This window comes from Stegostoma tigrinum, chromosome 3, assembly GCF_030684315.1.
Source record: "Stegostoma tigrinum isolate sSteTig4 chromosome 3, sSteTig4.hap1, whole genome shotgun sequence".
Lineage (NCBI taxonomy): Eukaryota > Metazoa > Chordata > Chondrichthyes > Orectolobiformes > Stegostomatidae > Stegostoma > Stegostoma tigrinum.
In genome coordinates, this window is record NC_081356.1 from 77,134,379 (window position 1) to 77,149,102 (window position 14,724).

General features: G+C 42.1%; 1 protein-coding gene across 5 annotated transcripts in view; it reads right to left on the reverse strand.

The window, feature by feature from the left end:
• The window catches only part of LOC125450825 (AP-3 complex subunit sigma-1), an 85,788-nt gene that overhangs the window by 69,227 nt on the left and 1,837 nt on the right, over nucleotides 1-14,724 (reverse strand). The gene's annotated exons all lie outside the window — the stretch shown is intronic.

Below are 14,724 nucleotides of genomic sequence, written 5' to 3' on the forward strand. Positions count from 1 at the left end.
ACACTACAAATGATAAATGACAAAATAAATCTGTCAAAATAAATTTCTCAACCTAAGATTTATACCTAAAGCTTCATTCAACTTCCAAATGCCTGCAAAAACGTCACATACCTAATTTCAGCCATGCCTACAAAGGGTGGAAGAACAATGTGGAAAAAAAGGAGAAAAGCAACTCAGAGGTCGAATTGGCGGGAACAGAAGAGCATCAATGGCACATATCTGGAAATTCATGTGTTTATCATAATATCGTCTGCAGCATACTCAACACAATCCATGCCATCATTCCCTCGACGTTATAAAAAATTCTCTAAGCACTGAATGTTTTGGCATATGGATTGGTTAGGCAGTGGGGATTTGAATTTTGAAGGAAAAACATAAACACGTGAAACAACAACCTGCATTTATACAATATTTTCAGTGTTCAAAGGTGCCGCATAACAGCAGTATCAAACAAAATTTAACATTGAGCCACAGGAGACACCACAACTGAAAGACTGCAACAGATCACTTTAAAATCATCTAGATAAAAATCAGAGGCCAAGTGATCTCTTTTGCTATCAAAATCCACTATTTGTTCCAGATCAACATATCCGATAAACTTAAGTGGACAGAATACAGAAACTGCTCAAAATTGAAGGCCAGAATTGTGATCAGTGGCAAATTAATGACACTCTTAATCAACCCGAAGGTGGTTACTCAGATCTCTACCAGTCTGAATCTGGCACCAAATCAAGGGGTTGCCAAGCATTCAGCAGCAATGATGCAAACAAACATAGCAAGCAACCAATTTCATTGAAGGATTTTCAGATACAGCAATCCAGGATGTAAAATATACATCGTATCACATTTTAAAATTAAAATATTACCAGACAATATCCATGATTAACATATTAACACAAGATTAATGTTGGATGGGAGTTTGCTCGCTGAGCTGGAAGGTTGGTTTTCAGACGTTTCGTCACCACTCTAGGTAACATCATGTGAGCCTCCGGTGAAGCGCTGGTGTTATGTCCCGCTTTCTATTTATCTGTTTAGGTTTCCTTGGGTTGGTGATGTCATTTCCTGCATTGGTTATGTCATTTCCTGTTCTTTTTCTCAGAGGGTGGTAGATGGGCTCCAAATCAATGTGTTTGTTGATGGAGTTCCGGTTGGAATGCCATGCTTCTAGAAATTCTCGTGCTTGTCTCTGTTTGGCTTCTCCTAGCATGGATGTGTTGTCCCAATCGAAGTGGTGTCCTTCCTCATCTGTATGTAAGGATACTAGTGATAGTGGGTCATGTCGTTTTGTGGCTAGTTGATGTTCAGGTATCCTGGTAGCTAGCTTTCTGCCTGTTTGTCCAGGGTAGTGTTTGTCACAGTTTTGGAAGGTATTTTGTAGATGACGTTCATTTTGCTTGTGTCTGTATAGGGTCTCTTAAGTTCATTAGCTGCTGTTTCAGTGTGTTGGTGGGTTTGTGGGCCAAGAGGTCAGAGTAGTCTGGCAGTCATTTCAGAAATGTCTTTGATGTAAGGGAGAGTGATTATGGTTTCTGGGCCCGTTTTGTCTGTTTGTTTGGGTTTTTCATCAACAAGGACAACATCATCAAGCTACTGGACCAAGTCTTACCACCCACTTCACGTTCAATAACAAAACATACAGACCCATGGGATCTCCGATATCAGGGTTCTTAGCAGAGGCAGTAATGCAGAGACTCAAACAGCTCTGCCAATCATCCAACCCAAACTTTGGGTCTGCTACGTGGATGACACCTTTGTCATCACTAAATAAAATAAATTAGAGGAAACCTTCAAGATCATCAATAATACCCTTTACTGGCATAACATTCACAAAAGAGGAGGAAAACAACAACAAACTGCCATTCCTAGATGTCACAGTAGAGCGAACAGTCAATGGGGAACTTCAAACCAGCGTCTACAGGAAAACAACACATACGGACCAAATACTGAACTACAGAAGCAACCGTCCCAACATCCACAAACGAAGCTGCATTAGAACATTATTCCAACGAGCCACCACATACTGCAGCACAGAGGAACTATGAAGAGAAGAAAATCACCTATACAGCGTATTCAAAAAGAACAGGTACCCAATGAACACAGTCCGATTTCTCAGCAACAAACCCAAACAAACAGACAAAACGGGCCCAGAAACCATAACCACTCTCCCCTACATCAAAGACATTTCCAAAATGACTGCCAGACTACTCGGACCTCTTAGCATCAGGGTAGCCCACAAACCCACCAACACACTAAAACAGCAGCTAATGAACTTAAAAGACCCTATACAGACAACAAGCAAAACGAACATCATCTACAAAATACCTTGCAAAACTGTGACAAACGCTACACTGGACAAACAGGCAGAAAGCTAGCCACCAGAATACATGAACATCAACTAATCACAAAACGACATGACCCACTATCACTAGTATCCTTACATACAGATGAGGAAGGACACCACTTCGATCGGGACAACACATCCATCCTAGGACAAGCCAAACAGAGACATGCACGAGAATTCCTAGAAGCATGGCATTCCAACCAGAATTCCATCAACAAAAACAGTGGCTCCAAATCAATCTACCATCCTCTGAGAAAAAAAACGGGAAATGACATCGCCAATGCAGGAAATGACATCACCAACCCAAGGAAACCTAAACAGATAAATAGAAAGCGGGACGTAACACCAGCGCTTCACCGGAGGCTCACTGATGATGTTACCTAGAACGGTGACGAAATGTCTGAAGGATAAGTGAGAGGAAGAACAGGTTAGGGAGGCAGGGATGAGCTGGACTGGTTTTGTGATGCAGTGGGGGGAGGAGAGATTTTGAAGCTTGTGAAACCCACATTGATACAATGGGCTGCAGGGTTCTCAAGCAGAATATGAGTTGTTGTTCGTGCAACCTTCGGGTGGCATCATTATGGCACTGCAGGTGGCCCAGAATGGACATGTTGTCTAAGGAATGGGAGGGGGAGTTAAAATGGTTCGCGACTGGGGGGGTGCAGTTGTTTATTGTGAACCGAGCATAGGTGTTCTGCAAAGCAGTCCCCAAGTATCCTCGGTTTCCCTAATGTAGAGGATGCCGCAACCCACTGCATCCCAAAACCAGCCCAGCTCATCCCCACATGCCTAACCTGTTCTTCCTCTCACCTATCCCCTCTTCCCACCTCAAGCCGCACTTCCATTTCCTACCTACTAACCTCATCCCACCCGCTTGACCTGTCCGTCCTTCCCAGACTGACCTATCCCCTCCTTAGCTCCCCAACAATACTCTCCTCTCCACCTATCTTCTCCTGTATCCATCTTTGGTCTACCTCCCCCTCTCTCCCTATTTATTTCAGAATCCTCTCCCCATCCCCCTTTTCTGATGAAGGGTCTAGGCCCGAAATGTCAGCTTTTGTGCTCCTAAGATGCTGCTTGGCCTGCCGTGTTCATCCAGCTCCACACTTTGTTACCTCGGATTCTCCAGCATCTGCAGTTTCCATTATCTCTGAACTACCTACTCTAATCCCACTTTCCAGCATTCGGACCATAAACATCACAAATAACGCCATGAGGGTTTCTGCCTCTACCACCCTTACAAGCAGCAAGTCCCAGTTCCAACAGGCTCTGGGTAAAAAAGTATTTCCCCTCATCCCTTCAAATCTCTTATCACTACCCCAAGTATATGGCCCTACTTATTGATTCCTCCATGTCTATCCTATCTCTGCCTTTCATAATTGAGATGTATAATGTTACGTTCCCTCCCTCCTCAGATTTCTTTGCTCCAAAGAAAACAATCCCAGTCTATCTAATCTCTCCTTAACCAAAGCTCTTCAGCCAAGGCAATGTTCCTTGTAAATCTCCACTATACCCTCTCCAATGCAATCTGATCCCTCCTATAATGGTGAATTTTAGACTAAACACAACTGTCTAGCTGTGGCTGAAACAACATTTTATTCAGTTCTAGTATAACATCCTGCTCTTCAACCCTGTGCCACAGCTAATAAAGCAATGTCCTATATGCCACCTCCAGCCATTTTATCCACCTGTCCTGATACGTTAAGGGATCAGTAGATACAGACACTAATGTCCCTCTGATCCTCCATATTTCCCAGGGTCCTAGCATGAATTACATTATTCTCCTGCCTTGTTTATCCCATCTAAGTGCATCACTTCATACACACCTGGATTGAATTCCATTTGCCACTGATCAGTGCATCTGACCAGTTCGTTTTATTTTCCTGTAATCTAATACTATCACCTATCTACTGACCAGCTCAACAGTTTTCATTTCATCTGTGAACTTACTGGTCTACTATCCTAGATTCAAGAGTAAATCATTTATATACACTAGAAAGAACAAATGCCCTAACACTGACTGCCCCACTGGAGATAAACTTTCTATCACAAAAACATCAATCATCAGATTCTGCTTCCCATTACTCAGCCATTTCTGGATCCATTTAGCCAAATTTCCTTGGAACCCATGGACTCACACCTTTATTATCAGTCTCCCATGGAGGACCTTGTCAAAAGTCTTGCTGAAGTTCAAGCAGACTACATCAAATGCATTGCACTCATCTACACATCTGGTTACTGCTTTGAAAAATTCAATCCAGTTGGTCAGACATAACCACCCTTCTCAAAATCAAACTGATTGCTCTTGATTAATATCCAAATGTGGATTAATTCTGTCCCTCAAAATTGTTTCCAAAGCTTCCCCCACCATTGATGTTAGATTGACTAGACTGTTGTTTCTGGACTTTATCCCTTCCCCATTTCTTGAACGACAGTACTACACTGGCTGTTCTCTAGTCCTCTGGCACCTCTTCTGCAGCTAAACAGGAACTGAAAATTATTGCCAGTGCCACTACTATTTTGCCCTGTGCCACACTCACCAACCTGGGATACTTTTAATCCAGTCCTGGATTATCTACTTTTAAGCCTGCCAGACCAGAATTCCCCCCTCTCAATGTTAATTTCTTTAATTACATCACGTGTCCTTCTCCTCGATTTGTATACCCACATCATCCCTCTGCTGAACACCGTCACCAAGTATTTATTTAGAACCCTACTTAAATCCTTCAGCTTGATACACAAATTACCCACTGTGGTCCTTTATGGGCCCTGTTTATCTTTTTATCCTTAATGTACTGTAAAATAATTTAGGATTTTCCTATATTTTACCTGTTATTATTCTTTCATGCTCCTTTTTGCTCTCCTAATTTCCTTTAAATTCCCCCTTGTGCATTCTATACTCTAAGGATTCTACAATTTTGTGATACAACAAGTATCTGCCATAAGCTTTCTCTTCTGTCTTTATCTTCCCGACATATACAGAGACCTCAATATCCAGGAGGTTGTGGATTTGTTGGTTCCACACTTTACTGGAATGTATTGATGGTGTGCTTTCCGCATTTCCTTCTTGAAATGCATCTCATTGCTCTGGCACTGATTTACCAAAAAAAAACTGCTTCCAGTCCATTCTGGCCAAATCATATCTGCTTATTACAATTGGTCTTCCCCAAGTTTAAAACTTTGATTTCAGGCCCACCTTTATCTTTTTCAAAAACAATCTCAAATCTAACAGAGTTATGATCACTCTCTGCAAAATGCTCCCCACTAATACTTCAACCTCTTGTCTAAAATTAAATCCAGACTCAACACCATCTCTCAAGGGGCCTTGTATGTTCTGACTCAATAAGCTCGCTTGGACACATTTTAAGAAGTCCATTCCCTCTAAAACTTTTCATCTCTGATAATTTGGCAAGTTAAAATCACCACTATCATTACCTTATCACAGTTTTTTACAATGACATAAAATTTGATTACATACTTTCTCCTAAATTTTGGACTTTCTGGGAGCCTATAGAAAACTCCCAACAGTATGTTTGCTCCTTTTTGGTGTCTAAGTTCTACCAATATGCTTTCATTTGAGAAGGCTAAGCCTAACTTCTCGAATTGATTTTCTGATCAATGTTGTGACTTTTTTTATTGCCTTCCCGGTCTTGCCTAAATATTCAGCTGCTAATCCTACCCGCACTTATCCATGCCTCAGTGACAGAAACAACATCATACTCCCTATATTTTAATTTGTGCCTCAAGTCATCTTCTTTGTGCAGACTCATTGCATTAAATTAAATATCATTCAATCTTGCCAACCTCCCTTGTGCTTTAACAATTCTACAAGCTTTATGTCTTTCCAACTCACCCGCTGTCTCTTCTAATTGTGGATATGCATCTCCCATGCTGAACTTCTATCAGATTTCCAGCCCCTGCCAGGTTAATTTAAACCGTCCCCAACCAAACCAGCAAATTCCCTCAAAAGGATACTGGTCCCGTTCCAACGCATGTGCAACTGGTCCACCTTGTACAGTTCCCACAATCCCCAAAAACAGTCCCAATGTCCCAGAAATCTAAAGCCCTCCCTCCTGCACCCTCTCTCCAGCCATGCATTTACCTTAACTAAACTTATTTCCATGCTTACTAGCATGTGGCATGAGAAGCAATCCAGAGGTTCCACATTTTGAGTCATTTTAATAAATCTCCTTTCTAGCTCCCTAAATCTGCCTGCAGGACCTCATCCCTTTTCCAACCAATGTCAGCCATAAAGCCAGCGAATTACATCCTGGAACCTGGTGCCATGGAAGCAATACACCATCCTGCAGGTTCTTTTGTGGCTGCAGAAACACCTATTTGTTCCCAACCGCTATAGCCTGCCGCTCCTTTTTCTCCCCTTTTGTGCAACACAACCCATGGAGCCACGAATGTGGTTCCCACTGCTTTCCCTCACTCAGTCATCTCTCCTAATAGATTTACCATTTTGGATACCGTTGGAGGAGGAGGTAGCCACAGGGGCTCCTGCATGACCTATCTTCCTCGCTGTGCCTGGCGGTCATCTTTGCCCTTCCGGCCTGATCAGTCTTCTCCTGTGGTGTGACCAGCTCACTGAATGCATTATCCACGACACACTCAGCATCACTGACGCTCCACAGTGAATTCACCTGCAGGCCCAGGTCCAAAATGCAATCCGTCAGCCTCTGCAACTGGGCATGCTGCCTGCACACGTAGTCACCAGGGGCAACTGAAGCTAAGATTTGCCATATAGTACAGCAGGAACATATGAGCTCTACTGTTATGACTTCGCTTAAGTTCCTTAGTTACTCCATTTTTCTAAAATAAAATTACGCCTATATAGGAATACTATAAATTTACTGCTCTTATGCTAACTTTAGTTCCCTTGCTTACTCGTAATATGTTGGCCCTGACTTTCACTTATTTCTGTTGCTTCCCTGTAAATCCTTTCTCCCAAAATATACTTCCTAACATCACAAACCAATGAACCACTTCCTTGTATTGTGACTGGTCGATTTTCTGTACCTTGCATTAGCAGCCCCCTAAAGCTGCAACTGCCTTGCAGGGCTCCCTAAATGGCAATTGGTGAATACAAACATGGAAAAAAACTTACACGATCTCACGTTCAAACTTCACAGATGCACCTGCCTTTTCAAACAAAAAACCATCAGCAATTTTGACACAGTTTTCACTCAGATATAGTCCTGCCTTTACAGTGAAGATGACATCCATCATATTGTGTGGTAAAAATCAACATGCTAAATTGGTTAGATTCAAAATAGACGCAACAGCTCAAAACAGGATACTTGAGGTTTTGAGGTATCCACACATTACGACAGAACACAATTCCACTGTAATGGGCAGTCATGTGGTCTGGCACTGAGCTACTGGGGAGGTGATAGCCTAGTGGTATTATCGCTGGACTGTCAATCCAGAGACCCAAGTAATGTTCTGGGGACCCGAGTTCAAATCCCACCATGGCAGATGGTGGAATTTGAATTCAATAAATATCTGGAAAGAGAAAAAAAGAGTGTCTAATGACGACTATGAATCCATTGTCAATTGTTGGGAAAACCCATCTGGACTAATGTCCTTTAGGAAAGGAAACTGCTATCCTTATCTGGTCTGGCCTACATGTGACTCCAGACCAACAGCAATGTGATTGATTCTTAATTGTCTTCTGGACAATTAGGAATGGGCAATAAACACCACCTCACCAGCAATGACCGCATCCCAAAAATTTTGTTTTTCTTTTTCATTCATCACTCTCGTCTAATTCTAAAGCCAGTGAAGGACAATTTTTTTTGGAGTACCACCAGGCATGCCTTAAAAAAAAGTTAACATCACTACAAGCATGAGCATAAAAGCTGAAGTAGCATGCAATAGACAAGTAGGAAATCCCACAATCAACAAATCACCAAGTTCCGCAGACTTCCAGCTGTGAATGGTGACAAACAATTAAAATAATGGGAAACTTTCATGAATATTCATACTCTCAAACAATTGGAAAATCTTCAAGGCAGTCCAAAAGAAGATGAAGCATTTGCAACCATTTACAAATCAGGAGGGTCAGGTAGATGTTCCACAGCAACATGCCAAGATGCCCAGCATCACAGCCAAAAGACTTCAGCCAATTTGATTCCCACCAGGTGATATCAAGAAAATGCTGTGCTGGATACAGTAATATCCATGGTCCCCGGCAACATTTTGACTATGTGCTGAGAACTTATGCTCCAAAATGAGGAGTGCCTCGAGCTGAATAAGTACAGCCAGAACATCAATATGACAACGTCAAAAACTGCCTCTGCATGTCTTGTCCACAAAAAAGGAAAAAGTCTAATCTAGCCAAGCACTGTGTCATCAATCATTTTAAAATCAACATGGAGAAAGGTATTGACAGCAGCACTTACTCACCAATGCTAGGTTTAAATTCTAACAGGCCCACTCTGCACCAAGCCACATTACACCTCTTAGTCCAAACAAAGATTATAGATATGAATTAGAGAGTCAAAAGAGACTGGCCTAAACAAGGCAGGGAGAATGAAACAAGGTAGCCACTGAGAGATGTAACAAAGAACTGTGGTAAAACTGACGGCAGTCACAGGGAATGATTCTCTCTGGAGTCACAGCTAGCTTGAAAAGAAAATAGCTGTATCTTCTTTTCTCTCCATCTTCGGTCTGCCTCCCCCTCGCTCCCTATTTATTCCAGAGCCCTCTCCCCATCCCCCTCTCTGAAGAAGGGTCTAGGCCCAAAACGTCAGCTTTTGTGCTCCCGAGACGCTGCTTGGCCTGCTGTGTTCATCCAGCTTCACACTTTATTATCTAAGAAAATAGTTGTGCCTGCTTCGGTTGAGGCCAAACATCTCAATCTTGCTACTTGAATTTCTTACTGATGTATCCAAGTCTAAGTCCAAGTTCAGCCGTCTTTAGTTGCTTCAAAAATAACCCACCCCTCACTAAAGGTCAAAATTAGGGGTTTTATTGATGATTGAGAGGTTTAGCTTCATTCACAACTCTGTACATAGTCTGTGCCACATGTAGTAAGACATGGAAAACATCCAGCATTGGGCTGAAAGTGGGGAGTTCCGTTTGCACTTTAAAAAGGTGCAGATAATTAATATTTGAGAGGAAAGTCTAACCATATCCTTTAGTCATTCAATGGAATTTACATTACTAAACATCCAAAATAACACAAACATCATCACTAAACAAAACCATGACTGGACCAGCTCTATTAATAATGCAGCAACAGTAGCAAGTCAAAAAGCCAGCCAATTCACTCCACAATCTACAACGCATAAAATCAGGAATATTACCAAATTTTCTAGATGCGTGTAAAACCCCCATTAAAAGTTTATCAACTAGGACAAAGTGGTCCCAATGACTAACTCTCCAAACACCTGAAGTCTTCATCTTTATCACCACCATGAGGTGATTGTAATTCATATCATGTACAAGATGGACAACTTGCCAAGGTTTCTTTGACAGAACCTCCAAAATCCACATTCTCCACTCAAGTGCAGGACTTGCATGAGAACATCACCTACAAAATTTGTCTGCAAGTCACTCAGCATCCTGATTTAGAAATAAATTGTAGTTCTTTTGTCACTGGGACAAAATCCCAAAACTCCATACTTAACAACACCGTGGATGCAAAAACACCAGATAAATTGCTAAACTGCAGTAGTTTAAGAAGGTAGCTTACCATCACCTCCAGAGTAAGTAGGGATGGACAACAAATGTTGGCCTTACTAACAAAGCCCAGAACCCACTAATACACAAAAAAAACTTACAAGCAATTACTTAAAGATGTTTAACATCCACTGAACAGGTCTTGAATTTTAAAGTCTTAACCATTGATAGACACTTCAGAAAATGCAACATCCACTCAGGCATGAACAGAAGTATTGTTATAGGTATGGCAGCTAAGTATTAATGAAGATCTCTAAACTTTCTAGCATTACTCAAAATACAAATGTGTGTTATTTTTTGCACTGTTTTTTTTAATACCACTCCTAGCATAATGGTCAGAACATAAACGTATACAAATCAAACAAATCCTGGTGGCTCTGAAATCTTACATGATGCAGCCCTGCATAAACAATTGCATTTTTTGAACCAAAATGAAATAACAGTTTGCAATCCACATAAATAATGTAAGTACAGACATCTTAACAGAATTCAGCTCCTTATTACATTAACACAAACTAATTCTTAAATAATTGATGTGTCAAACAAACAGTTAGAATTACTGCTTTTCTCAACTAAGAACTCAACAACTACTCAATTGAATCAATACAAAACTAACTGATCATAGGAGAAATACATGTTTTTCAATTCAACTGTAACACCTTTGAAAGCCATTTTATTTTGTGCAGTACTGTATCACAAGTTGCAAATCTGTGAGCTAAAAACCACTGATCAAAAACCAAATAAGCACTTTTATGATGAATGACAACAGACAGGAAAACATATAGAACATAGAACAATACAGCGCAGAACAGGCCCTTCGGCCCTCAATGTTGCGCCAACCCGTGAACTAATCCAAGCCCATCCCCCTGCACTATTCCATCATCATCCATATACCTATCCAAGGACTGTTTGGTCAGGCTAAAGCTAAATCTAAAACTCAAGTATTTCATTTAGGACTAAGTCACAGAAAGCGATATTGTATAGTTTGCATCAATGCAAATAAGCTCCTTCTCCACACTGAAGTTCACTGTAAGGCATGGAAATAACAGCCAATGTTTATTTTGCAACTGTTAATCCACAATTGCATATCGAGTGAATGAGTGAAAAATTACAGGCTGCAAAACAACAGAAGTCTCCAGAACTCACCTAAATTGAACTTGAGTAAACGATGCAACACTACCTCCAGAGTTGGTCTCATTCTGTAACTTCATAATTGCAATTAGTTAATTTTAATAGATGCAGTATATTGAAGCACATGAAAAATGTTGAATCTTCTCATGTTTGGAGGGGGAAAAAAGTACGTTATCATCAGAAGCCTGTTAGGAGATAGTGCTCCAGAAATTCATATTGTCCTGTGACTGTGTCTCACTTTTCAAGCTGATGATATGAAATGTAATTTCCTTAATACTCTAAAATCAAATCATACAACAAATCTCAATCAGTATGCATTTGTAGACAACAATGTAAGGGGTTAAATAATGCAGTCAAAGTTCTGAGGAAATGATAAGTTAAAAATTTGATGCTCAACAGGAATGACGTGTATGGACAAAAAACAACTGAGTGTTTACAAGTTTAAAAATTAAGGACTTAAGACTATTAAATCAATTGCAAACATCGAAATAATTTAGCTTCTGGCAGAAACAAGTAAATCAAAACAGCAATTTTGAACTGACGAATAGATATAACCTAATAATTAACAAGAACAGTTAAAAAATCTGATGTCACTGGTATACAAGATCTGAGCTATAATACAACTTTTCAAGCCTTTTACCAAAATGACATTGATGCTGCAGCTGCAGACCAGTTAGTACCAAAAGCAACAGTTGAAAGAATCACTCAGTATCCTATCTACATGGTCTCAGCTGTGACCAAATCGCTTTATGTCACAAAGATCCAGGTTCATGCTGGCATGGACTGAGGACTGCTGAACAAAAATAAAACAGTAGGAGTAAATGGATCATTCTCAGGTTGGCACATCGTGAATACAGGTATACTGCAAAGATCAGCAGTTTGACTCAAAATTGTTCACTCGACTTGCTTGGAGGGCCCAATATTTAGGTTAGTAGACAATGCAAAACACTGAGAATGATGTAAAGAGATTTCATAGGGATCTGGACAAGCAGAGTCAGTGGACAAGAACTTGACAGGTGGAATATAATGTGGATAAGTACAAGGTTATCCATTTTTGTAGGAAGAAGGGAGATGGAGCATATTTCTTAAATGGTGAAATTTCGTAAAGTGCTGGTGTCCAAATGGACCTAAGTGTCCTTCTTCACAAGTCACAATAATCAATTAAGAATGCAAATAGTACATTAGCTATTAATTGCAAGAGAACGGCCTCTACTTAAGCAAACAGGAAATTTTCAAAGAGTCACAGTGAACTCGAAACATCACCACCAATTCCTTCCCCACAGCAGCTATTAGATCTGTTAGAATCCGAGTACTTTGGCTTTTATATCAGATCTGCTGCATATAGAGAATTTTGCTATTGTATTTTGGAAAGGCAAATCAGGGAAGGACTTGTACACTTAATGGTAAGGTCCTGGGGAGTGTTTCTGAACAAAGACACCTTGGAGTGCAGGGTTATAGTTCTTTGAAAGACAGGATAGTCAAGAAGGTGTTTAGTATGCTTTCTTCAGGACTGGAATAGTCATCCAGTCCTGAAGAAGGGTAGTACCCAAAACACTGACTCCTCCTTTCCTCCAGATGCTGCCTGGCTTGCTGTGTTCTTCCAGCCTCCTGTTTGTCTACCTTGGATTCCAGCATCTACAGCTTTCTGGTCTCTAACCAAGTTTGGTATACTTGCCTTTATCGGTCAGTACATTGAGTAAGAGAGTTGGGATGTAACGTTGTGCCTGGACAGGGCATTGGTTAGGCCACTTTTGGAATATTGCATTCACTTCTGGTCCCCCGCTACAAGAAGGGTACTGTGAAACTTGAAAGGGCTCACAAAAGATTTACAAAGATGTTGTTGGGGCTGGAGGGTTTGAACTGGGGCTATTTCCCCTGGCGTGTCAGAGGCTCAGAGGTGAATTGAAAAATTTGTAAAATTATGAGGGGCGTAGATACAGTTGCCGAAGTCTTTTTCTCAGGGTAGCAAAGTCCAAATCTAGAGGGCATAGTTTTAAAGTGAGAGGAGAAAGATTTAAAAGGGACTTAAGGAGCAATTTTTTCATGGAGGGCAGTGCGTGTATGGAATGAGCTGCCAGACAAAGTGTTGTTGCAATTATACTAGCCTCCATCTGGATGGGTATGTGAACAGGAATGGTTTAGAGGGATAAGGGCCAAGTGCTGGCAAATGCGACTAGACTCATTTAGGATATCTGATCAGCACGGATGAGTTGAACTGAAGAATCTGTTTCCATGCTGTACAGCTCTATGGCTCTAAGAGACTAAGCTTGTATTCTTTAACAGTTTCAAAGAATGTGACGAAATCTAACTGAATCTTGCAAGATTCTTAAAAGAGACAAACAAGATAGATACAGAACAAATATCTCTTCTGGCTGCAGGGTCTAAACCAAGCCACAGATTCTAAAAGATAAGGGGCAAGCATTGAGATGAGGAAGAATTCCTCGGCTCAGGAGAGGGAGGAATCTTTAGTGTTCTCTGCCCTAGTGGGCTTTGGAAACTCTAACTGTATGTAGTCAAGACAGATAATAAAATGTGAGGCTGGATGAACACAGCTGGCCAAGCAGCATCTCAGGAGCACAAAAGCTGACGTTTCGGGCCTAGACCCTTCATCAGAGAGGGGGATGGGGGGAGGGAACTGGAATAAATAGGGAGAGAGGGGGAGGCGGACCGAAGATGGAGAGTAAAGAAGATAGGTGGAGAAGGTGTGGGTGGGGAGGTAGGGAGGGGATAGGTCAGTCCAGGGAAGACGGACAGGTCAAGGAGGTGGGATGAGGTTAGTAGGTAGCTGGGGGTGCGGCTTGGGGTGGGAGGAAGGGATGGGTGAGAGGAAGAACCGGTTAGGGAGGCAGAGACAGGTTGGACTGGTTTTGGGATGCAGTGGGTGGGGGGGAAGAGCTGGGCTGGTTGTGTGGTGCAGTGGGGGGAGGGGATGAACTGGGCTGGTTTAGGGATGCAGTGGGGCATCTGCCAATCTGCCAATGTGGTATACTGCATCCACTGTACCCGGTGCGGCTTTCTCTACATTGGGGAAACCAAGCGGAGGCTTGGGGACCGCTTTGCAGAACACCTCCGCTCAGTTCGCAACAAACAACTGCACCTCCCAGTCGCAAACCATTTCCACTCCCCCTCCCATTCTCTTGATGACATGTCCATCATGGGCCTCCTGCACTGCCACAATGATGCCACCCGAAGGTTGCAGGAACAGCAACTCATATTCCGCCTGGGAACCCTGCAGCCATATGGTATCAATGTGGACTTCACCAGTTTCAAAATCTCCCCTTCCCCCACTGCATCCCTAAACCAGCCCAGTTCATCCCCTCCCCCCACTGCACCACACAACCAGCCCAGCTCTTCCCCCCCACCCACTGCATCCCAAAACCAGTCCAACCTGTCTCTGCCTCCCTAACCGGTTCTTCCTCTCACCCATCCCTTCCTCCCACCCCAAGCCGCACCCCCAGCTACCTACTAACCTCATCCCACCTCCTTGACCTGTCCGTCTTCCCTGGACTGACCTATCCCCTCCCTACCTCCCCACCCACACCTTCTCCACCTATCTTCTTTAC